The sequence below is a fragment of the Macaca nemestrina genome, chromosome 13 (genome assembly GCF_043159975.1).
Source record: "Macaca nemestrina isolate mMacNem1 chromosome 13, mMacNem.hap1, whole genome shotgun sequence".
Taxonomy (NCBI): domain Eukaryota; kingdom Metazoa; phylum Chordata; class Mammalia; order Primates; family Cercopithecidae; genus Macaca; species Macaca nemestrina.
This window is the reverse complement of record NC_092137.1, coordinates 112,850,944-112,874,305: the sequence shown is the minus strand read 5'-3', so window position 1 is coordinate 112,874,305 and position 23,362 is coordinate 112,850,944. Positions and strand designations below refer to the sequence as shown.

Genomic DNA, 23,362 nt, shown 5'->3' with positions numbered 1-23,362 from the left:
AGAGGTGGGTGGTTCTGAAGCCAGCGGGTGTGGGGGCTGTTTGCTGATTCTGCAGGCAGCTTCCTGGTTGGAAATGTGGCCAGGTTCTGCTAGATAGCTTTGACAGTAGCTAAGACCCCCTAAGGTCTATTTATTCAGCTTTTCCAAGGATTTCATGAGCCATAGTTAGTAGCCTCTGATACATCCCTTTCGGCTTAAACTAGGTCAAGTATATTCTGTGAAATTGAACTGGATGAATTCAGGTGCAATGTTGGGGAACCTCTCTTAGAAAACTAAGGCAGTAGCCTTGGTGTCTGAACTGTGGCAGAGTCAGTGAGGCCCAACCATAGGGGTGATGGAACACTGACAGCAGTGTGCCTCCTTGCCTCAAGTCTGGCTGGATCCTAGGATCTAGGGCAAGGACTGGCCTGAATATAGCAGCCCAATGGCCCCAACAATTGGACAACGAGGAAAGTGATGAGTAGGAAGTCATCAGGGCCTCCTATATGCTATGTGTGAACGGCAGATCTATATTATCAGGCCTGGCAGCAATCCAACCTCCCCACTTTGCAAAGAGGAAAGTAGATGATACGTGACATATTTAGAATTATGGGGGCTCCCACATGTTAAACATTGCAAATAGCTCCTGATACATACAGAGTGCTTCATAAATTGTGCATAGGGTGAGGCAAAGGAACCCAGGAAGGGTTTATTGACTTGAATATATTTTATTCATAATTGGAGATTCCCCATCACTCACTCTCCTTCAAGCACATATCCACTGAGCCATCATTGAACATGGGGATTGCAACAAGGCATCCCAGAAGCAGCAGTTACTATGATTGTAACCTGGGGGAGAGCAGCAGCCAAGGAATCTTACAAAAGGGTTGCGGCCATTTTCCCATGAGTGAAACAAACATAAGAGCAGTCTCCCAAGGACCACATTTATCACTGATTGATGGAGTGCGTTGCCAATTTAGGCAGTAGGAGGTTGTTTAATTATAAGGGAGCAGTGTTGTGAATTACATCAAACATTTGTTTTACATCTGAGAACCCTGGAAATGAAAATTAATAGATATGATGCAGGATCACCCTTGCTTGCTGGGGACCAGTGATTCTGAGTAGGCTGGTGATTAGTCATTTTCCTTTGAGTTCATTTCTGTGATGAAAAGTTAAAAAAAAAAAGGGGGGGGGGTTTCAAGAAGGAAACTGTTGTATGGAAATCTGGCAAGTTTTCATAAGAACTCAATTGCTCTTTTGTTTTCTGACCTGTGATATGAGATCGTGAGCCCAAACTGGGTCTCAGCTGCCATTCATAAGACACCAGCCCCGCTCAGGCAGGCAGACGTGAAGTCCTGCTGTGGCTGCGCCCTTGGGACTGGACACCAAGAAGTTCCACAGTGTCCAATGGAGAGTGGGAAGGCAGGTCCTCTGAAGGGCAAGGGCATTGTCAGCGTCAGGAGGAGAGAATTCCAAAGGAAAGGGGTGGATTCTGTAGGCAGCTGGCAGACATGGTCCACGACTAGTCGAGGTGGACTTTAGTTGTCATGAAGATTCAAACAAGTGAAAACAAATAATTAATTCAACCAAATGAGGCCAGAGCTTTTATTTTTAAACTCCAAGCCCACTGATTTCCTTTACTTGTGCAGACCCAGTAGGAGCAGACGTTGCCACACAGTGAGGTTGCTCTGTGTGATAAATGCTGGTTAAGTGAGGATGGAACCAAAAGGCTGAGCAAAGAGGAAGAAGACGCCTGAGATGTCAAGAACTACCTCTTATAGGTGAAATCTGTTTGCGTTTCTGTTTTTGTTTTGAAACAGGGTCTCTCTCTGTCGCCCAGGCTGGAGTGCAGTGGTGCCATCATGGTTCACTGCAGCCTCGGTCTCCTGGACTCAAAGTGATCTTCCTACCTTGGCCTCCCAAGTAGCTGGGACTATAGGCACATGTCACCATGCCCAGCTAATTTTTAAATTTTTATGTAGAGAGCATCTTGCTATGTTGCCCAGTCTGGTCTCAAACTCCTGGGTTCAAGCGATCCTCTTGCCTTGGCCTCCCAAAGTGCTGGGGTTACGGGTATGAGCCACTGCTCCCGACCTGTTTTGTTTTCAAAAAGTGGGCCAGGTGTGGGAAGCTGGTGATAGAAGCTGGTTGCAGAAGCAGTAAGCCTCAGTGTAACCTGTATCGAGGATGTGGGAGGCATCTCAAAGGTGCAGAGGTGAGCAGGATGCGGGACTGTAATGAAACATACCAGCAGACAATGTTAGCGAGATGGAGCGGGAGCGAATGAGTTTCCTGGCCCCCTTCCAGCCATGCCCCAGCCCCAGCTTCCTGGCAGCTTCCTGCAGCCTGGCCAAAGGCAGCCTTTCTTCCAGAACCCCCACCTTCTTGGAGGGTTGAAGCTTGGATATAAAACAATATAAATGATTATTGAGTAAGGTCCTTCATCCAACACTTCACAAATCTTAGAGCTGTCTGTTGGAAATTGATTATATTTGTTCCCCAGAGTTAAATGAATTAGGCGTTGATAAAAGGCTCTCTTACTTTCGGTACATACATTTTATATATATATATATGTGTGTGTGTGTGTGTGTATATATATATTTTTTGAGATATTCTATGATCATATAAATCAGAGGGCAATTAAGTTCTTCTGCGGTCTGGAGGGGAGAATGTCAAAACTAGGCAGAGCAAAATAGACTCACCTGGTTCAGTATCGGCAAATTCCTCTTTTGTGGTTAAATCAAGGGCCATTTTGCCAAATGCCAGTGACCAAAATGCCAGAAACTAGAAGCTCCTAAGTCTTCTCTGGAGCTTCAGCAGTGTCTGCCTTGTAACTTGGACCATTTCTTCTAGAGAGGGAGAGGACCTGGGAGGTGGTGTGGGGACAAGGGAGGGAGAGGACAAGGTCGGGGCAGAGGAGGGAGAGGACCTTTAGTAGAAGGGCAAAAATAATAGAGTCCCTTTCGATGTATCTTCACTGCAGGTGCTTAAGAAAGGCAGAAGGAGCTTGTCTTCAACAACTTTAGAAGTCACGCAAAGTGTTTTGCCCTCAGGGAGTCACAGTATTTATTAATATACACACGCTCTGAGCATTCCTGCAACAAAGAAATCTGACTTGGGTCAGCCCAGCATGTTACAAGCTGGCCAACACCATTTTGCAGTTTACACCATAGAGTACACTGAAGAATGCCCTCCTGGAAAACAAAACTTGCTTTGGGGCCTCTGTCTGGGGAGGAGGGGGTCCCTGATGCAGAACCTCTCCAGGCCGTTTCAGGAGTCCGTTTGTGAAGGGCCACTATGGGAGGCATATTTTGACTACGGTAGCATTTGCTTGCATGGTCTCTGACTCTGAAGACCCACGAGGGCCTGAGGGTGGGCAGTGGAGAGACCAGAAAAGAAGATATTGAACTCGCGTTAGGGTCCTTCCTAGGGTATTGGATTAAGAAGAACTGTGGGCCAGGCATGGTGGTTTATGCCTATAATCTCAGCACCTTGCGAGGCCGAGGGGGGTGACTCACTTGAGGTCAGGAGTTTGAGACCAGCCTGGCCAACATAGCGAAACTCTGTCTCTACTAAAAATACAAAAATTAGCCAGGTGTGGTGGCATGCACCTGTAATCCCAGCTACTCAGGAGGCTAAGGCATGAGAATCTCTTGAACCTGGGAGGTGGAAGTTGCAGTGAGCCAAGATCACGCCACTGCACTCCAGTCTGAGCAACAGAGGGAAACTGTCTCAAAAACAAAAAGAAAAGAAAAATTGTGAAAGGGGATCTTAGGTTTCTTTCCAGAGCAGTGCTGATTCAATAGAAAATAATGCAAGCCGAGATGTAATTCTAAATTTCCTAATAATAAAAGTAAAAAGAGGCCAGGCACAGTGGCTCATGCCTATAATTCCAGCACTTTGGGAGGTTGAGGTGGGCAGATCATGAGGTCAGGAGTTCGAGACCAGCCTGGCCAACATGGTGAAGCCCCGTCTCTACTAAAAATACAAAAATTAGCCAGGCATGGTGGCGTGCACCTGAGTCCCAGTTACTCAGGAGCCTAAGGCATGAGAATCACTTGAACCTGGGAGGTGGAGACTGCAGTGAGCTGAGCTTACCCACTGCACTCCAGCCTGGGCGACAGAGCAAGACTCGGTCTTGGGGGAAAAAAAAGTAAAAAGAAATATTTGAAATTAATTTAATAATGTATTTCATTTAATTTGATATACAACAAATTTTTATTTCAACATATATTCAATATAAACAATTATTATTGAGGTTTTTTCTTTGAGTAAGTCTTTGAAATTCAATATGTATTTGACACTCAGAACACATCTCAGGGCCCTGAATCCACAAAGTGACCTTGAGACAGAACTTTAGGTGTGTAGGGAGACTTCCAGGAGCCCGTGCCGGGACCTCACCTCAGGTAATTACACAGATCCTCATCTCTGGGGAGGGAGATTTGCTGGGTGGGGAGGGAGACTTGCTGGGTAAAGAGGGAGCCACAGGCCAAGAGACCCACCTATCTGCTAAATTGCAGGGAGGGGAGAAAAAAGAGTCTGGTTACTTCCTCAGGTGATAAAGCTGGCCCCACGCCCCCCTTCATTGTTTAGACTTTATTCCAAAGGAAAACCCCCCTCTGTCCCAGGAGTATGTGACCAAAAAAAGCGGACCTTGATTTTTCTCCTTCTGAAAGAGGAAAAAGGAAAAGGCCACATGGCTAAGCTGGCCAGCATCTGGTTCTGCCCACCTCCTTCCCATTGCGCACTGGGCTTGAGTTGGGTTACGGGTGGTGGCAGATGTCCTCCCAGTGGTGGCTGCTGTCCTCAGGGACCTAGGCAACCTGCTGATGTCACCAAAAGAAGTGTGTGCTTTTTTTTTTTTTCTTTTGAGACAGGGTCTTGCTCTGTCGCCCAGACTGGAGTGCAGTGGCATGATCTCAGCTCACTAGCAAGCTCTGCCTCTCGGGTTCATGCCATTCTCCTGCCTCAGCCTCCTGAGTAGCTGGGATTACAGGTGCCCGCCACCCCACCCAGATAATTTTTTTTCTATTTTTAGTAGAAACGGGGTTTCACCATGCTAGCAAGGATGGTCTCAATCTCCTGACCTTGTGATCCGACCGCCTCAGCCTCCCAAAGTGCTGGGATTACAGGCGTGAGCCACTGCGCCCGGCCAGGAAGTGTGTGCTGTAAAAAGCTTCTGTTCTCTGAAGTTCCGTGGGAATGACGTTGAAAAGCAAAGCCAAGTTCACTAACCCTTAAAAAAAAAAATAACAAAGCTGCAAGAACAAGATTGTGTGTTTTGGAGGCCTGATCCTGCTCACACGCAGGGCAGTCAGTACAAGATAAATCCAGAAGACCTGTTTCACTGGGGCCAGGGTCACATGGGTGCAAAAGCTGCAGAAGAACAAGGAAGGATTGGCCACACACAATCACCTGCTCAAAGGGAAATAAGGAAGACTTGAGGCATTAGCCTTGGCGGGACTCAGCATGAGTTGATCCAATGCACTGAATTCTGGAGCTTCCAATGGTGCCCTATTCTCTCTTTGGAGACAGAGGCCAGCACAATGAGCAGAAAGGACAGACAAGTTTACTTGGTGGCAACAAAACTACCATTCTTCTTCCCTGGACTTGTAGACATTCTGAGAAGATTAGGAAATATTCCTGAGAAGGAATGCTAATGGGAGTGATTGGACTTCATTTGTTCGTTATTCTAGAAGACTGCACTTATTGAAAGACTGCCTTGTGCCAAGTGATGTGCTTAGTACTCAGGATACAATAGCTGGAGACCCCAGACCCTCCCTTGTAAAGCTTACTCTCTGCAATGGAGATGGCCAGCAATCATGTCTGCCCCTCCAGTCTGGGAATTCTAAAGAGAGCATCTCTTGATCCTCCAGCAACACAGCTTTGGGACAAGACAGTTAACACTCTAAGAAGCTGGTAGAACAACTCGAGGCTTTCTTATTCCAACAGGTTAAAGAGGTGGAAGAGATGACAATGTCAAGTTGTGGAAAGGTGCTGGTAACTCCAGGTTTGGGTGCAGACCCTGAGACCAGTAAGGGGCCAGAAAAGAGAAAAGGGGCAGTGTCTTTGCCTCTGGGTGGCCATAGCTTTTGTGTCTTCAAAAAGTGATGTGACCAGATGGATGTGCTCCTAGATCCCTTTCAGTTTTCCAACTCTAGATGAACTCAGGAATGATAGATCCATAATCAGGAGTTAAGGGAAAAGTAGGGACCCCTGGATAAATTTCAGAAATTTTCAGCTCATCCGACAAAGTCATTAATGTCCTCACACAGAAATCATCATCAGGCTACTGACTCTCACCTCCTGGGGCCCCCACTTCCGGAGCTGATCTTTACCATTAAGAAAACCAAAGGTGTCAGGGTCAGAGGATGGTATTACAAGATCTAAGCACTCCGCTAGATGCTGTTTGTGAAGCAGCATCATTGTCTGGGGGTAAATACAGGGGTTTATTGTCTCACGCCAAGAAGATTAAGGATACGAACACAAGTGGATGGGTTAAGGAGTGGAACATTTAATAGGCAGAAGAAAGGAGAGAGAGAGGACAGCAGCTCTCTCTTGCCAGAAAGAGGCATCTGAAAGGGAAAAGCCATCCCACAGTGGACTGCAGGCTTGAGGAGGAGGTGTCTGATTTACATAAGGCCCACAGATTGGTTTGACCAGATGTGACGTTTCCCTGGGAGGGAAGGCTGTTGCCCCACCCTAATCTTATTATGTAAGTGGGATTTCCACTTCCTCAGTGCCATCTTGTCTGTTCCTTACTATACACATGGCTGGAAAAGAGAAGAGAAGGTAGAGCCACCATTTTGATCATGCCTAGTCACAGGTAGTCTTTTTCTATTGGCCCAACTGCCAGCATTCACCCATGCGAGCTTCTACCTTGCTTGTCTACGTCTGCAGCTCGATTTTTTTTTTTTTTTTTTTTTTTTTTGAGACGGAGTCTCGCTCTGTCGCCCAGGCTGGAGTGCAGTGGCCGGATCTCGGCTCACTGCAAGCTCCGCCTCCCGGGTTTACGCCATTCTCCTGCCTCAGCCTCTGAGTAGCTAGGATTACAGGCGCCCACCACCTCGCCCGGCTAGTTTTTTGTATTTTTTAGTAGAGACGGGGTTTCACCGGGTTAGCCAGGGTGGTCTCGATCTCCTGACCTTGTGATCCACCCGTCTCGGCCTCCCAAAGTGCTGGGATTACAGGCTTGAGCCACCGCGCCCGGCCTGCAGCTCGATTTTACAGGCTGCTGTTTGTTAGAAAATAAAATGATCTGGGGGCTGCTTTTTATTAAAAGGAAAACCTTACTGAGGACTTCTGTACCCTCACTATCTGCTTAAGTACTTTCTTCTTAACTCTTATATCACTTGGGCACTCTGGAAGTTTCACAGCTGAACTAAATGAACCTGGAGCTGTCGCCTTGCCTGTTGCCTGACATACAGAGCACGGAAACATTGGCGCTAAGGAAAGGCTCCCAAGGGCATGTCTGCTAGGGATCCTTAGCAGAGAAATTGCAGCTGAGCTCTGACCCTCCTGACGCCCAGGCCTGTGACTTGCGAAGCTGGTTAAAATTGCTGCTTACAGTGAAATCAAAGGCGAATCTGCAACCTTACAAGTGAAAAGTCAACCTCAGTGTTAACCCGTTGTGCTTTCAGCAGGGGGATGATTTTCTTGGCCAACTTTAGATAAATGAAATCAGCCTAGAGGGAAACAAATCTTTCTGCCAAACTCCATTTGAAAAAACAAAGATCTCTTTAAGACTATGAGAAAAGACAGAATACCTTAAAAAAATTTAAAAATAATACAGCTGGATAAGAAATGTTAAAAGCTAGAAAGGCTGCTCAAAAACAACAGGACAATTAGAAAGTTGCGTAAGTAATTAGCATGCCAACTGTAATGTTTTAAAATGCCCCTGGATCTCTTAGTTATCTGAATAAACTTAGAACCTAGCCTGAGTCCGATTTTCTTCCTGAGATCAATACACAGCATCTTTCTAACCTAAAAGCAAATCGCTTTAGAAGTGCTCAGGAAATGACTGCTAAATGGGTTAAGCATAACTCTTAGTTACACATCTGTTCCTCTGAGTTTAGAGTTCCTTGTACTTGAAAAAACAAAAAATTCTCCCTCTCCGACCAACCTACCATAGAGCTAAGCTCTTAATATAATTTGCGTTTGTCAAGCCTGTCAAAATAACTTCTAAAGCTTCCCCTGTCTGCCCTGAGCACTCCATCTGTAGTGTGACTGCCAGTTTCTGGTGTCCTGAAGTGGGTTTCATACCTTTTCCCACCTCACTACATGCCCAGTGGGATCCCAGAGAGTCAAGGTAGAGAAACCCAACCGTGTTATCCTTGCCACCTCAAATCTTTAGTTGACTGGGAAAGGAGTGTGTGCCTACTTGCAAAGTAAATCCCTATGATCCCAGGCAGATGACAGGATTTTATTTTTCCTGCTGATTAGAAAGCTGGATATTCAGAGTTGAGGGGCTCAATTACAGGATACCTTTCTTGGAAGTTCAGCTATCAAAGAATGGAAAGGGAGGTTTCATTCTGAATATTCAGTTCCAGATGTAATCATGCCCATGCTGCTTGTAAGTGTTCTGTTCAGACGCTCCACTCAGCACACACACTCACACATATGTCACACTCACACTCCTACCCACCACACATACACACACAAACCCCTACCCACTACACACACACATCCACATACACACACACCCCAACCCAAAACACATCCACCTAAACACAGCCCTACCCACCACACACACATCCATACACACACGCCCCTACCCAACATACATCCACATAAATACAGCCCTAGCTAACACACAAACATCCACACACTCACATCCCTACCCAACACACAAACATCCGTACACACACACCCCTACCCAACACACATACACCCATACACACACACCCCTACCCAACACACATCCACATAAGCACAGCCCTACCCAACACACAAACATCCACACACATACACCCCTACCCAACACACATACATCCATACACACACTCCTACCCAACACACAAACACCCATACACACACATCCCTACCCAACACACACCCACATAAACACAGCTCTACCCAACACACACACATCCATACACACACCCCCTACCCAACACACAGCCACATAAACACAGCCCTACTCAACACACAAACATCTACACACTCACACCTCTACCCAACACACAAACACCCATACACACACACCCCTACCCAACACACATATATCCATACACACACACCCCTACCCAACACACATCCACATAAACACAGCCCTACCCAACACACAAACATCTATACACACACCCCTACCCAACACACACACATCCATACACACACACCCCTACCCAACACACATCCACATAAGTACAGCCCTACCCAACACACACACATCCATACACACACACCCCTACCCAACACACATCCACATAAACACAGCCCTACCCAATACACAAACATCCACACACTCACACCCCTATCCAACACACAAACACCCATACACACACACCCCTACCCAACACACATACATCTACACAGAGCCCTACTCAATACACTCACACCCCTACCCAGCATGCACGCATTCATACACTCACACACCTACCCAACACACACATATATCCACATAACCCAGCCCTACCCAACACACAAACATCCATATACACACACCCCTACCCAACACACATACACACTCACACACAAACACTCCTACCCACCACACACATACCCCCATACCCCTACTCAACACACGCACATATCCATACACACACACTCCTACCCAACACACACACACACCCACACCCCTACCCAACACGAACACACATCCATACACCCCTACCCAACACACACACTCACACCACTACCCAGGACACATACACTCACACCCCTACCCAACACACACACATATCCATACACTCAGACACCTACCACACACACCCCTACCCAACACATACACACACATATCCATACACTCACACCCCTACCCAACACACAAATATACATACACATATACACACACCTCTGCTCAACACATACTAACTCATAAACACATTTTTACACATTTACACAGACACACACCTCTACTCACATCGCCCTTCTCACGCATACACACACACTCACACACACACCTACCTTTCTGTTCACAGCCCCATCTTGTCCCATTAACATAGCCGTTTTTCTTATTGAGTCACATTTATGAATGGGATCTGCCCAGACTTCTTCAAGTCCGGGTGACCCAACTAACTAGTACCTTAGCTGATTCTCAGACCCTGGGAGCAAGTGTGCCCACCGCCAATATTGGGATGATCTTCCTGTGACCCCACAGAAGCTCTACGTCATCTTACAGTCTCTTCCTTATTCCCTGACCAGTCACCACATTCTGCTCCTGCTTCCTTTGCAAGCTCTTCAGAAGTCATCTGGCATTTCCCTGGCTAACACCCCAAGCTGAGTCCAGCTTCCTATTTAAATGGCATCTTGGTGGGTCTCCCTGTGTCTAGCTTCTGTTCACTGAAATCTACCCTGTGCTGTGCTGCTGCCAGATGGGGTTTCTTAAGTTATCACTTTTTTTTGTTACCCCTCACCCAGCTATCGATGGCTCCCACTTACCTGCAGCTGATGAGTAATTTTGTGGGTTTGTCTAGCACTCGAGGGCTCCACAAAGGAGCACTTGTCTCTGCAGAGGCACTGTGCTGGGTGAAATGAGGCCAAACTTTCCAGATCAAGCTGAGCTGGGGTTTTTCCCAGTTTTGCCACTCACTGATGGGTAACTTGAGGTCAGTTACCTGACCCTCTGAGTCTCAGGTGTCTCATTTATAAAATAAAAACAACTGCTATTTATTGAGTGCCTCCTGTCTGCCAGACACTGGGCCAAGCCCTTGTGAAGAACTGACCCAGCCAAGTTGCCCATTCAGAGTGTGTTTCAATGCTTGCCATTGTTTCAGTGGACACAGGCAGGGGGCTTACAGGTCATCCCAAGGTTACAGCAACAACAGATATCAGGCTGACTTCAGAAATGGTTTTCATTCGTAATCAGGCCCAAAGGAGTTGAAATAGTTTGGATATTTGTCCCTGCACAAATCTTATATTGAATTGTAATCCCCAGTGCTGGAGGGGGGCCTGGTGGGAGGTGTTTGGATGATGGGGGTGGATCCCTCATGGCTTGGTGCTGTCTTAGTTATAGTGAATTCTCATGATATCTGTTCATTTTAAAGTGTGTAGCACACCCCCAAACACACTCTCTTTCTCTTGCTCCTGCTTTCATCATGTGACATACCTGCACCCTCTTTGCCTTCCACCATGACTGTATGTTTCCTGAGGCCTCCCCAGAAGCAGAGAAGATGCCAGCATCATGCTTCCTGTACAGCCTGCAGAACCATGAGTCAATTAAACCTCTTTTCTTTATAAATGACCCGGTCTCAGGGACTTAAAGCAATGCAAGAACCATCTAATACAGGAGTCCTGTGAGCTCTTTGTGTAAGTTCAGGGAAATCTAGGCTCCCTGTTCCATGAAGAGTTTCCTGAAGGCAGATGTGGTAGGGTCCCTGAGTGACTGCATGGATCAACGCTCCCTATCTGACACGGATCAGATGTACTGCAAGTATAGAAGCAAACTTAGGTTGTGTTAAGCCTTTCGGATTTAGGGGCTTAATTTTTACCAGATAGATTATCACCTAATATGGTTTGGATATTTGTCCCCTCCAAATCTCATGTTGAAATGTGGTCACCAATGTTGGAGGAAGGGCCTATTAGGAGGTGTTTGAGTTATGGGGTCTGATCCCTCATGAATGGCTTGATGTCATCCTTGAGGTAATGAGTGAGTTCCTGCACTGAGTCCACTTGAGATCTGGTTGTTTAAAAGTGTGTGGCATTTCCACTTCTCTCTCTTGCTCCTGCTCTTGCCATGTGACATGCTGGCACCCCCTTTGCCTTCTGCCGTGATTCAAGACTTCCTGAGGCCCTGACCAGAAACAGATGTCAGTGCCATGTTTGTACAGCCTACAGAACTGTCAGTTAATTAAACCTCTTTTCATTATATATTACCTAGCCTTAGGTGTCCTATTAGCAATGCAAATGGATGAATACATAATCTAATCCAACTTAACTAAGACACATTACATACTGATAAGACAGATGAGAAAAGAAATAAGAGATAAGTTCACAATTTTCATTTGGGGCCACCTGCTATGGCAAGGACAACAATAAAATCTGAATTTTATGACAAGGTGCTGTGTCCAGAACTGCCTTTCTACTGAGAATGCCTGCATGGGGGTGTGGAGCAGGGAGTTGGTCATCAGGTAAAATTACTTTGAAGATGAGCTTAAGGGGGACACGAAGGTATCTCTATGCATTGACAATGGCAGCGCCTACAAAAGTCACCAGCCTCTAGGTCCTCCATGCAATATAGGGTGACTGACAATTGGAAAGGAATAGCGTCAATCATGAAGTCCCCTGCTGTTGAGTTATCCTCTCTTGTTTTGTCCTATAGCTGCCTGCCTCTCCAACCCACCCACAGGTGGCCACAAACTTGGGATCATGGCCCAGGATGAGGCCTGTTTAGAAGAAGGTATTATTCTTCATGAGATCATGGATCCAGACAATAATCAACAACAGATGCTAGAATACTTAGGCAAGGGATGAATGGAAAACTTGTTAGGTGGAGCAGGCTGACAGCATCTGAGCCCATTGGGCCACACTAATGTCACCAAGCAAGGGGTGACCAGACATCACACATGTCTTCATGAGATGCAGTGTGAAATGCCCAGCACCACCTGAGAGAATTCTTGCCAGAAGAAATCAGTCAGAATCTAACCAAGCCCAGAGCTCTAACTACCAAGTTCCTGGAAATACAGGAGAAAGAGGAACATAGTAAAAGGCACCAGGAGGATTCAATCAGCAAGACCCTGAATATGGGAAATTTTGAATAACTAAGATGAGCATGAGTCTGTTTGAATTATCGGATGCCATAGGCTGGGTGGCTGAAACAGCAGAAATTTACTTTCTTATAGTTCTGAAGGCTGGGAAGTCCAAGATCAAGGTGCCAACTGATCTGGTTTCTGATGAGGGCCCTCTTCCCAGCTTGCAGACAGCCACCTTTTTGCTTTTCCTCGCCTGGTGTCTCCTCTTAAAAGGACACAAATCTTGTCTTATTAGAGACCCATCCTTATGAGTTTATTTAACCTTAATTATCTCCTGTAGATCCTATTGCCAAACACAGTCACATTAGGGGTTAGGGTTTCAAGGTAAGGATTTGGGAGCAGGGGATACTCAATTCAGTACATAGCATGAGTCACGCAAGTGCCTCCTCACTCAACAAAGAACACCTGCATCAAGGGGACCTGTTGTTGCTGCCACTTCCCACCCTAAACTTCAAAGATGCTGGCAGGATGTTTAAGTCTCAATGGGGACCAATCCCTGTTTAAGTCTCTCTCTCAGTGGGGGCCAATGGTGGTGACTCCTGGGCGTGTTCCTATACTTCATTCATTTCAAGATATTGACTGAACACTTCTAATGTGCCAGACTCATGTCAGGAACCTGAGGTGCCCCAGTGAGAAGACGTGGCAAGGAAGATACCTGTCCTCAAGGACCTTGCAGTCTAGCTTGCCAGGGAAGGTAGAAAACCTAGAGTTGATTGAGAGGAAAGAAGGCAATTGCAATTACCGGGAAGAGGACCAGTGTCTTCGGTAACATTTAAATACAGTCATGTGTTGCTTAGTGACAGGGATACATTCTGAAAAATGTGTCCTTATGTGATTTCATCATTGTGCAAACATCATCTAGTGCACTCACACAGATGCAGATGTATAACCTCCTGCACACCTGTAGAGGGCACTTACCATGAATGGAGCTTGCAGGACTGGAAGTTGCTTTGGGTGAGTCAGTGAGTGAATGTGAAGGCCTAGGACATCACTGTAGAGCACTATAGACTTTAAAAATACTGTCCACTTGGCCTCTAAAAATTATTAAAAATTTATTTTATAATACTTTTTTCTTAAATTAACTTGAGCTTACTGTAAATTTTTACTTTGTAAACTTTTTAATTTAACATCTTGATCCTTTGTAATAACACTTACCTTAAAACACACACACATTGTACAGCTGTATAAATATATTCTTTCTTTATGTCTTAGGCTATCAGCTTTTTTCTATTTCTAATTTTTTTTAATGTTTTATACTTTTTTTGTCAAAAACTAAGACACAAACACACACATTAGCCTAGGCCTACACAGGGTCAGGGTCATGAATATCACTGTCTTCCACCTCCACATCTTGTCCCACTGGAAGGTCTTAAGGGACAATAACACACATGGAGCTGTCATCTCCTGTGATAGCAATGCCTTCTTCTGGAATCCTCCTGAAGGACCTCCCTGAGGCTGTTTTACATGTAACTTGTTTTGGATTAAGTACAAGGAATACACTCTCAAATAATGATAAAAGTATAGTATGGTAAATACATAAGCCAGTAACATAGTTGTTTATTGTCATTATCAAGTATTATGTACCATACATAATTGTATGTGTTAGACTTTTACACAACTGGCAGGGCAGCAGGTGCGTTTACACCAGCATCACCACAATTACATGAGTAGTGACTTGTGCTACCATGTTCCAGCAGCTAGACACCACTAGGTGACAGAAATTTTTCAGCTCCATTATAATCTTATGAGACCACCGTTGCATATGGGGTCTGTTGTTGACTGAAACGTTGTTATGTGGCCCGTGACTGCACAAACACAGAAAGGCTGAGGCTACATTCCTACATTTCTGTATTTTAAAATTGCTTGTGACAGATTAGTCAACGTCTGCCAGTCTTCAATAATGCATTTCATGGAATGGAAAAGTTTATAGTCCACCAGAATGGATCAGCAAAGTTGACACTAATAAGTTTTTTTCTTTCTAGTCATTTCTAGACCAATGGGTCTCTGTCCTTATTTCTGTTGTCTGTTTTCACAATATCACTACCAACCTCCATAACTTTTTTTTTTTTTACATAAACTCTGCTTTCCAGGCCCAGCTTCCCAAGTCACCTTCTGATTGATCGAAGTCATTGAGACCTTTATGGAGGAGAATGAACTCCAAGGAGGACCTTCAGGGAAATGTACTCAAGTCTGAGTCACTCAGAAATGGACCAATGATGATAGGTGTTCCCTGGTTTCCCTCTCTCCCCTGTCCCTAACACTTCCTGCTGTTACAGGAACCAGACAGTGGGTAGACCTGGGCTGCCCAGGGCCCACTGCTGGCCCGCCTGATATAACCAGTAGTTCCCCAACCTTTTTAGCACCAGGGAACAGTTTCATGGAAGACAAATTTTCTACAGATGGGGGAGGAGGATGGAATGTGCAACCTAGATCCTGCACATGTGCAGTTCACAATAGGGTTTGAGCTCCTATGAGAATCTAATGTCGCTGCTGACCTGAAAGGAGGCAGAGCTCAGGTCCCCTACCAGTCCATGGCCTGGGGGTTCAGGACCCCTGCTATAGGCCACTTCGAGCATCTGCCCAGAAAGCAGCCTTAGAGACTGTGCCAGCGTGTTCGTTTTTGATGAAACCTGTCCCGTCACAGTTACATGAGCTTAAAGGAATGTTACTGTAATTACCTGGCCCTATACCTGGTTTCCGGGGCCAGCAGCCGGAGAAGTCTTGCTGTTGGCTTTTGAGCTAATCACATATGTTCACTTCCAGCTGCCGGATGAGCAGTGAAATCAAAATAGCTTCTGACAGTGACTATCCTTGCATGGGGGATTCCATGCTCAGGGTGAGGGTAGACATCCTTTCTTTTTTTTTTTTTTTTTGAGACAGAGTCTTGCTCTGTCGCCCAGACTGGAGTGCCGTGGCCGGATCTCAGCTCACTGCAAGCTCCGCCTCCCGGGTTCCCGCCATTCTCCTGCCTCAGCCTCCCGAGTAGCTGGGATTACAGGCACCCACCACCTTGCCCGGCTAGTTTTTTGTATTTTTAGTAGAGACGGGATTTCACCGTATTAGCCAGGATGGTCTCGATCTCCTGACCTCGTGATCCGCCCATCTTGGCCTCCCAAAGTGCTGGGATTACAGGCTTGAGCCACCGCACCCGGCTGACATCCTTTCTTCTTACAGGGAAGAGCAAGGTTTACTGTCATTAATAGTCAGAAAACCATCTGTGCTACCCAGTGAGGTTCTAAGGATTGGATTCTATGTCAAGGCTAAGGCAAAGTGACAGTTGTTCCCTGCTTAGGTGTTAGGAGCCTTAACCTGTCAACTGCTACGTGAGGCCTGGTGTGGCAATAACGCAAAGGCACACTCCTAAGGAGCACTGTAAGTACTACTGTAAATCTTACCTTTGTATTTTACTACTAGTGTTTTAGTTCAGGCTATGATAACAACAATATCATAGGCTGGGCATATTTGTGGCTTAAATAACAAACATTTATTCTCACAGTTCTGGAGGCGGAAAGTCCAAGATGGAGATACGGGCTGTTTCAGCGTCTAGTGAGAATTTGCTTCCTGGTTCATAGATGGCGCCTCCAGGCTGTGTCCTCACATGGTGGAAGGGGCGAGGGAGCTCTCTGGTCTCTTCTTATGAGGGCACAGATCCCATTCGTGAGGGATCCACTCTCCTGACCTAACCACCTCCCAAATACCCGACCACTCCATACCATGACGTTGGGTTTTAGGATTTCAACATAGAAATTGTGGGGGGACATAGAAATTGTGGGGGGACACGAACATTCAGTCCATGACAACCGGATTCTGTCAAAGGATCCCCTCAGAGTCTTCCCTCCCTGGGCTTCATGGTGGCCATGGCGGGGATGCTGAGCTGCCTGGATCTCACGCTGCAGCCACCTCCCCAGCAAGCCACTGTATCTTCTGGACAGACAGCTGTCGTTTGCTATTCTTCAATAGCTGGAGGTGGAATGTGCCATTATTGGTCCAATTCTTCAGCCCTCTCTGTATTATATCTTTTCCCCGTGACTTTACGGTTTTTCCCACAAAAGGTAGAACATATTTCCCACTTACTCCCCTTCCTTTAACTTTGGCCATGGGACTAGCGTTGGCCAATAAACGGAAGCGGAAATGCAGGCGCCTTTACAGGCCTTGCTGCTTCCGGAAACTCGCCCTCTCACTCTATGTGCCTGTGCCTGGCCACGCCGAGAGCTACCCCCAGACAGCGCTGGCTCCTTCACCAGGGTCTCAAGTAACCCTGAGCCCAGACCCCCTAGAGAAGCCACGCCTCGCTGATGCTCAGAAGCAGATGGCGCAGCCAAACCCAGCCCAGATCAGCCACGCCCCAGCCAACTTGGAGGCTCCCCGGCTAAGGAACCGTGGACTTCTGTGTGTCCAACCCCGAGGCTCCTGGCTACGAAACCACCCACTCCTGTACACTGCGCGATTCGTGGTTTCGTGTTACACAGTAGAATCGTGACCCTAGTCACCTGATGCACAGGCATCTTCTTTAACAAATTTTGGGGGAGTTGTCAACCTGAGTTGCAGTTAAGAGATGAGCGTTTATAATTTTTTGAAGCCATTCTAGTACAGCTGCAAGGTCTCAAATTTTTTTTTTATACCTTTTGTTTTTTGATATAAGGTTCCTTATAGCGCTAAAGGAACAAGGGAGACTTCGCTCTGTTTTCCAGGCGTGTTGTTGTCTATTTATTCACAAACTCACGGCTCCCATCCCTCGATGGTTATTACAGAAAATATGTTCTACAACTAGATACACGTTAAAGCTTGGTAAAAGATAAATTTGTTTACAAATGAATAGATCAATACAATCAATTGATTTTTAAAAGTTCCTTTTTTTTTTTTTCATTTATCCACTAAAAAAAGAATGTATTGAGAGTCTCCTCGGCCAGGGACTGTCTTAGACACTGGCACAGCAGGGGACCAAATCACACCCTGTCCTCGGGAGGGACATTCTGCAAGGGCTGAGCCACTCTTCGGCCAATTGTGCCCACTTTGTCTTTATGTCTTTGGTTAGACTAAAGGAAGAGCCATAGCCTGTGTTTGTAAAGTCACCCAAGCAGGGTGAATAGAATAGAAACAGACCATAAAATGGTGACAGCCTAGCTCAAATATCAATTAGGCTCCACCAGCAGGAAATGCAATTTTATATTTTCTAAAAATCAATTTAAACTTAGAAATTATCGTTAAGGCAGAGTGTGGTGGCTCATGCCTGTAATCCAGGCATTTTGGGAGGCAGACGTGAGTGGATCACTTGAGGTCAGGAGTTCGAGACCAACCTGGCCAACATGGTAAAACCCCATCTCTACTAAAAATACAAAAATTAGCCAGGCATGGTTGTGCACGCCTGTAATCCCAGCTAATGCGGAGGCTGAGGCAGGAGAATTGCTTGAATCTGGGAGTCAGAGGTTACAGTGAGCTGAGATTGTACCACTGCACTCCAGCCTGGGCAACACAACAAGACTCTGTCTCAAAAAAAAAAAAAAAATTATCTTTAAATTTACAGAGATATTTGTACACCCATGTTGGCCCATAATCCCAGTTGGGTTACCATAGAAGTATTATTCACAATAGCCAAAAGGCAGAAGCAACTCAAGAATACCTTGATTAATGAATGGATAAACAAACAAATGAATAAACAAACAAAATGTGGTATATATACTCACATATGTGTACATATATACATATGTGTATGTATGTGTAAATGTGTGTATATACATACCATATTTTGTTCATTCATATGGATAAACAGAATTTCTTCATCTATATGTATACATATAATTATATATATATATTATACATATAGTATATATATATGTGAGACATATTATTTGACCTTAAAAAATAAAGGACATTTTGGCACGTGCTACAACATGGATGAGCCTGAGGTCATTATACTAAGTGAAGTAAACTCACAAAAAGGGAAATACTGTATGATTCCACCTATGAGGTACCAGAAATAGTCAAATTCAGAGAGATGGAAAGTAGAATGGCGGTTGCCAGTGGCTGCAGGGAAGGGGAGAATAAGAAGTTAATTGGTTCGAAGTAGTTGTGTGGGTGGGTGTAGGGGGGTGGCAGACAAGGAAAACGAAAGCCTAGGTACAAAAGATCTGTGTGATGTCAACTGGGGCACTTGGCCTCTCTGATCCTGGGTGACATCATCTTAATTTAAGGGATTGGCCCCAAGGATAATGGGGCCAGAATTAATGGAGACTGAGTTTCAGTTTGGAAAGATGAAAAATTCTGGAGATGGATGGTGGCCATGGTTGTACAACGTGAATGATCCTAATGCCACTAAACTATATATTTAAAAATGGTGAAGATGGTATAGTCTAAGTTATGTGTATTTCACCACAATTCAAACATTTTTTTAAATGAATTGTAAACATTTAATCCACCACACTGTAAGCCGAAAAGCTCTGTGTGACCTTGAAGGGCATACTTGGCCTCTCTGATCCTGTGTGGCATAATCTTAATTCAAGGGATCAGCCCTAACGATAAAGCCTCTTTGTCTCTGGCAGAATGAGTTAGGTTATATGTCATCCTTCTTTGGCTGACCCATGTACAAGGTCAATGCCAGTCCAGGCTCCCACAGGCAACAGGTCTCCCTTCTTGCAGGGTGAAATCGCTTTGCAGACTTAGGACAGCAGGATTCTTTCCTGTTGCTCTGATCCAATAGCTTTGGGCTTCACAATTAACCTGCTGTTCATTGTTTTCCCTTGACTCTAGCATGCCTGCTCCTCTATCAGGAAAATATGATTTTTTGGAAAAGGAAGGTCCACACTAAAGCCATGCTAATTAGTACTTGTTTCACAGAGACAATAGCTCATTTAGGAATCTCTTTCTTACAACAAAGGCAGAATAAGTTTCTGCTAGATTTGGTGCCAACGGTGTCATGCCTTAAAGCATGCCTGGGGATACTTTCCTGTCAAGGAAAAAAAAAGATATGAATGTTTGTCATTGAACAAGAAGACACAATTGGTTTCCCTATGCCGTAGGCAGCAGCCTGTGTAGTTCCATTAGGATGATCTACGCTCTGCAGAAAGCCAATAGGATGGAGTGGAGGAACCACCTCGATTTCCACATGGACAGCTGAAGGATAGGTAGCTGGAAAGGTTGTGTGCTGGGTCAGATCTGAGGTCTTTTGTGAGAAATGCTGAGACGATGCAAGCTCTCAAAAGGCACTGCAGAAACTAAGCATTTCAAAGGTCAAAGGAAGATTTTCAAGGGAAAACCAAAGCCTTGGATGGCTAGAGGAATTCCAGATTTGCAAGCAGCAACCTGAAAACAGGTTAAATATATATACATACATATATACATCTATGTATGTATAGATGTATATACACAAACATTTCTCTCATATGAGGGACTTTACATAATTGATTTTTGTTTTCGGAGGCATTTCGCAGTCTATCTTGCCTTGGTATCTACCAAGCAGTGTCAAAACATCTAGAGAATTGGTGTGTGTGTGAGCGCGCGTGCACACGCAGGTGTCTGTGTGTGTGTGTAAGTGAAGGTACTCAACTAAGTGTCACGTCAGATGTAAGCAGGTTGGCAGCAACAGCACAGGTTTCTTTCATTGCAAATAACAGCCAGTGTCAGTTTGGTGCCTGCCACAGTTGGGGGCCCTGGGAGGCTGACACTGAGAGGGTGGTCAGCGTGCAGGATGCTTGTTAGGGGCATAGGATTGACACCAGTGGAGCTTCTGGAGGGGAAGGAAGCCAAAATGCAAAGAGGGAGGAGGTGGGCTGCCATGCTAAGGCTTCAGCTGGTCACAGGGAGCTTTGACCAGCATGGCCCTTCAGATGTGTGCTGTATGGGGAGGGAGAAGGTGCCGGCCAGGCTCTTACACCCCCACATCCATCACTCCCTGCAAGGGGGCTGTCACTGGGCAAGGGGACAGTCTTCATACAAGGCAGCCTCCAAAGAGGGCTGATAGCTGAGGGTGGTCTTCCGACCACTGGGAGAATAGACCTTCAATTCCTGAAAGGGAATTTGGGCTTCAATCACTACGTCTACCAAGAGAATGAATGACTGGAAAGAAGGAAGGGAGGGACAGAGGAAGGGAGAGAGGGAAGTGAGAGAGAAGGGACTGAGAGGGAGGGGAATGTAGGGAGGGAGGAAGGGGGAAAGAAGGAAGACAAGAAGGAAGGAGAAGGAAGGAAGGAAGGAGGGAGGGAGGGGAGGGGAGGGGAGGAAGAGGGAAGGAGGTGGCTGTACTGCAATGTGTTATGATGGGAGGAATCACTAGGTCATTTTAATCTTCCTGAGTCTCAACTTCTCGATTTGCAAATAAGATCATCTTTACCTATTTTACAAAGCCATTATGAGGATCAAATTTATGCAAGCCCTTAATGCATTGCACAGAACTATACAAATATGAGCTTGTACTATTACATCATGCTCCAAGAGTCAAGCAGCCCCACTAAAAACAATGCAGCCTTGTAGTGTCTAGGTCAATGGTTGTCAAACATAAATGAGCATCACAGTCACCTGGGGAATGATTAAAATGCAGATTTCTGGGCTGTCTCCAGAGGATCTGATGCAGTGGGTTTGGGTTGGAGTCTGAGAATCTGTATTTCTTTTTTTTTCTTTTTGAGATAGAGTCTTGCTCTATCTCCCAGGCTGGAGTACAGTGGCGAGATCTCAGCTCACTGCAACCTCCGCCTCCCAGGTTCAAGTGATTCTCCTGCCTCAGCCTCCCAAGTAGCTGGGACTACAGGTGTGTGCCACTACGCCCTGCTAATTTTTTGTATTTTTGGTGGAGACAAAGTTTCACTGTGTTATCCAGGATGGTCTAGATCTCCTGACCTCATGATCCGCCCACCTCGGCTTCCCAAAATGTTGGGATTACAGGTGTGAGCCACCGCGCCCGGCTGAGAATCTGTATTTCTAACAAGTTCCAGCTGTTGCTGGTGCTGCTGGTTCCTGAACCACACACACTGCGAAGCACTACTCTAGGCTACCTGAGCACCACCATGCGGTTTTTCATGACTACTGTGATGGTTATTCTTAAGTATCCGCTTGACTGTGCCACAGGGGGCTGAGATACTTGGTTAACCATTGCCTGGGTGTGGTTAGATGTTGTTCATAGGCGGATGTTTCTGGATGAGATGAACATTTGATTCAGTAGACTAAGTCAAATCAAGACCAATTTTCATTGGTCCCCCGTGCGGGTGGACGGGCATCACCCAGTCTGTTGGAGGCCTGACTAGAACACAAAGGCTGAGCAAGGGACGATTCAGGCTTTCTGGCCTGACTGTCTTCCAGATGGGACATTGTTCTTCTCCTGCCTTTGGACTTGGACCTGGAATGTAACTATATCATTGGCTCTCCTGGATCTTCATTGTGCAGATTGTGGATTTGGGGAGTTTTCAGTCTCCAGGATCTTGTGAGCCAATTCTTTATAATCTCCCTCTCTCTATATATATATATGCATATATATACACACACATATTAGTATTAGTACACATATGTGTATATATATATTTATATCAGTATAACATACTTATACTAGTATTAATATATTAGTTATATTAATATATATTAGTTATATTAATTAATATATTAGCATATATACTATTAAATATATATAACAGTATAGAATATGTTTACCATAAATATTGGTATACATACTATTAGTAGTAATATATTAACATATTAGTATTAGTATATTTATTAGTTATATATGTCATATATGCCAACATTTCATATATATATATATATATATATATATATATATGTATCTCCATCCTGTTGGTTCCGTTTCTCTGGAGACCCCTGACCACAACCACACATTCTAATATGTCAATCCCTCTAGTTGAACAAAAAGGCAGGCTAAACAGAGCTTTCAGAAATATATTAGCTGTCGGCCAGGCATGGCGGCTCATGCCTGTAATCCCAGCACTTTGGGAGCCCAAGGCTAAGGATCACCTGAGCCTGGGAGGCAGAGGCTTCAGTGAGCTGAGATCGTGCCACTGCACTCCAGCCTGGGTGACAGAGTGAGACCTTGTCAAAAAAGAAAAGAGAGAGAGAGAGAGGAAGGAAGGAAGGAAGGAAGGAAGGAAGGAAGGAAGGAAGGAAGGAAGGAAGGAAGGAAGGAAGGAAGGAAAGATATTAGCTGCTGCTTACATTTTAGAATGTACAGAAAGTAGGCCACATGCAGTGGCTCACGCCTGTAATCCCAGCACTTTGGGAGGCTGAGGCGGGCAGATCACCTGAGGTCAGGAGTTTGAGACCAGCCTGGCTGACATGGTGAAACCCTGTCTCTACTAAAAATACAAAAATTAGCCAGGCGTGGTGAATGCCTATAATCCCAGCTACTCGGGAGACAGAGGCAGGAGAATTGTGTGAACCCAGGAGGCAGAAGTTGCAGTGAGCCAAGATCACGAGATCACACCACTGCACTCCAGCCTGGCCAACAGGAGTGAAACTTTGTCTCAAAAAAAAAAAAAAAA

At 45.5% G+C, this 23,362-nt stretch overlaps 1 protein-coding gene across 1 annotated transcript in view; it reads left to right on the top strand.

The window, feature by feature from the left end:
* LOC105490168 (NCK adaptor protein 2) overlaps positions 1–23,362 on the top strand; it is a 278,398-nt gene that overhangs the window by 183,129 nt on the left and 71,907 nt on the right. The window lies entirely within an intron of this gene.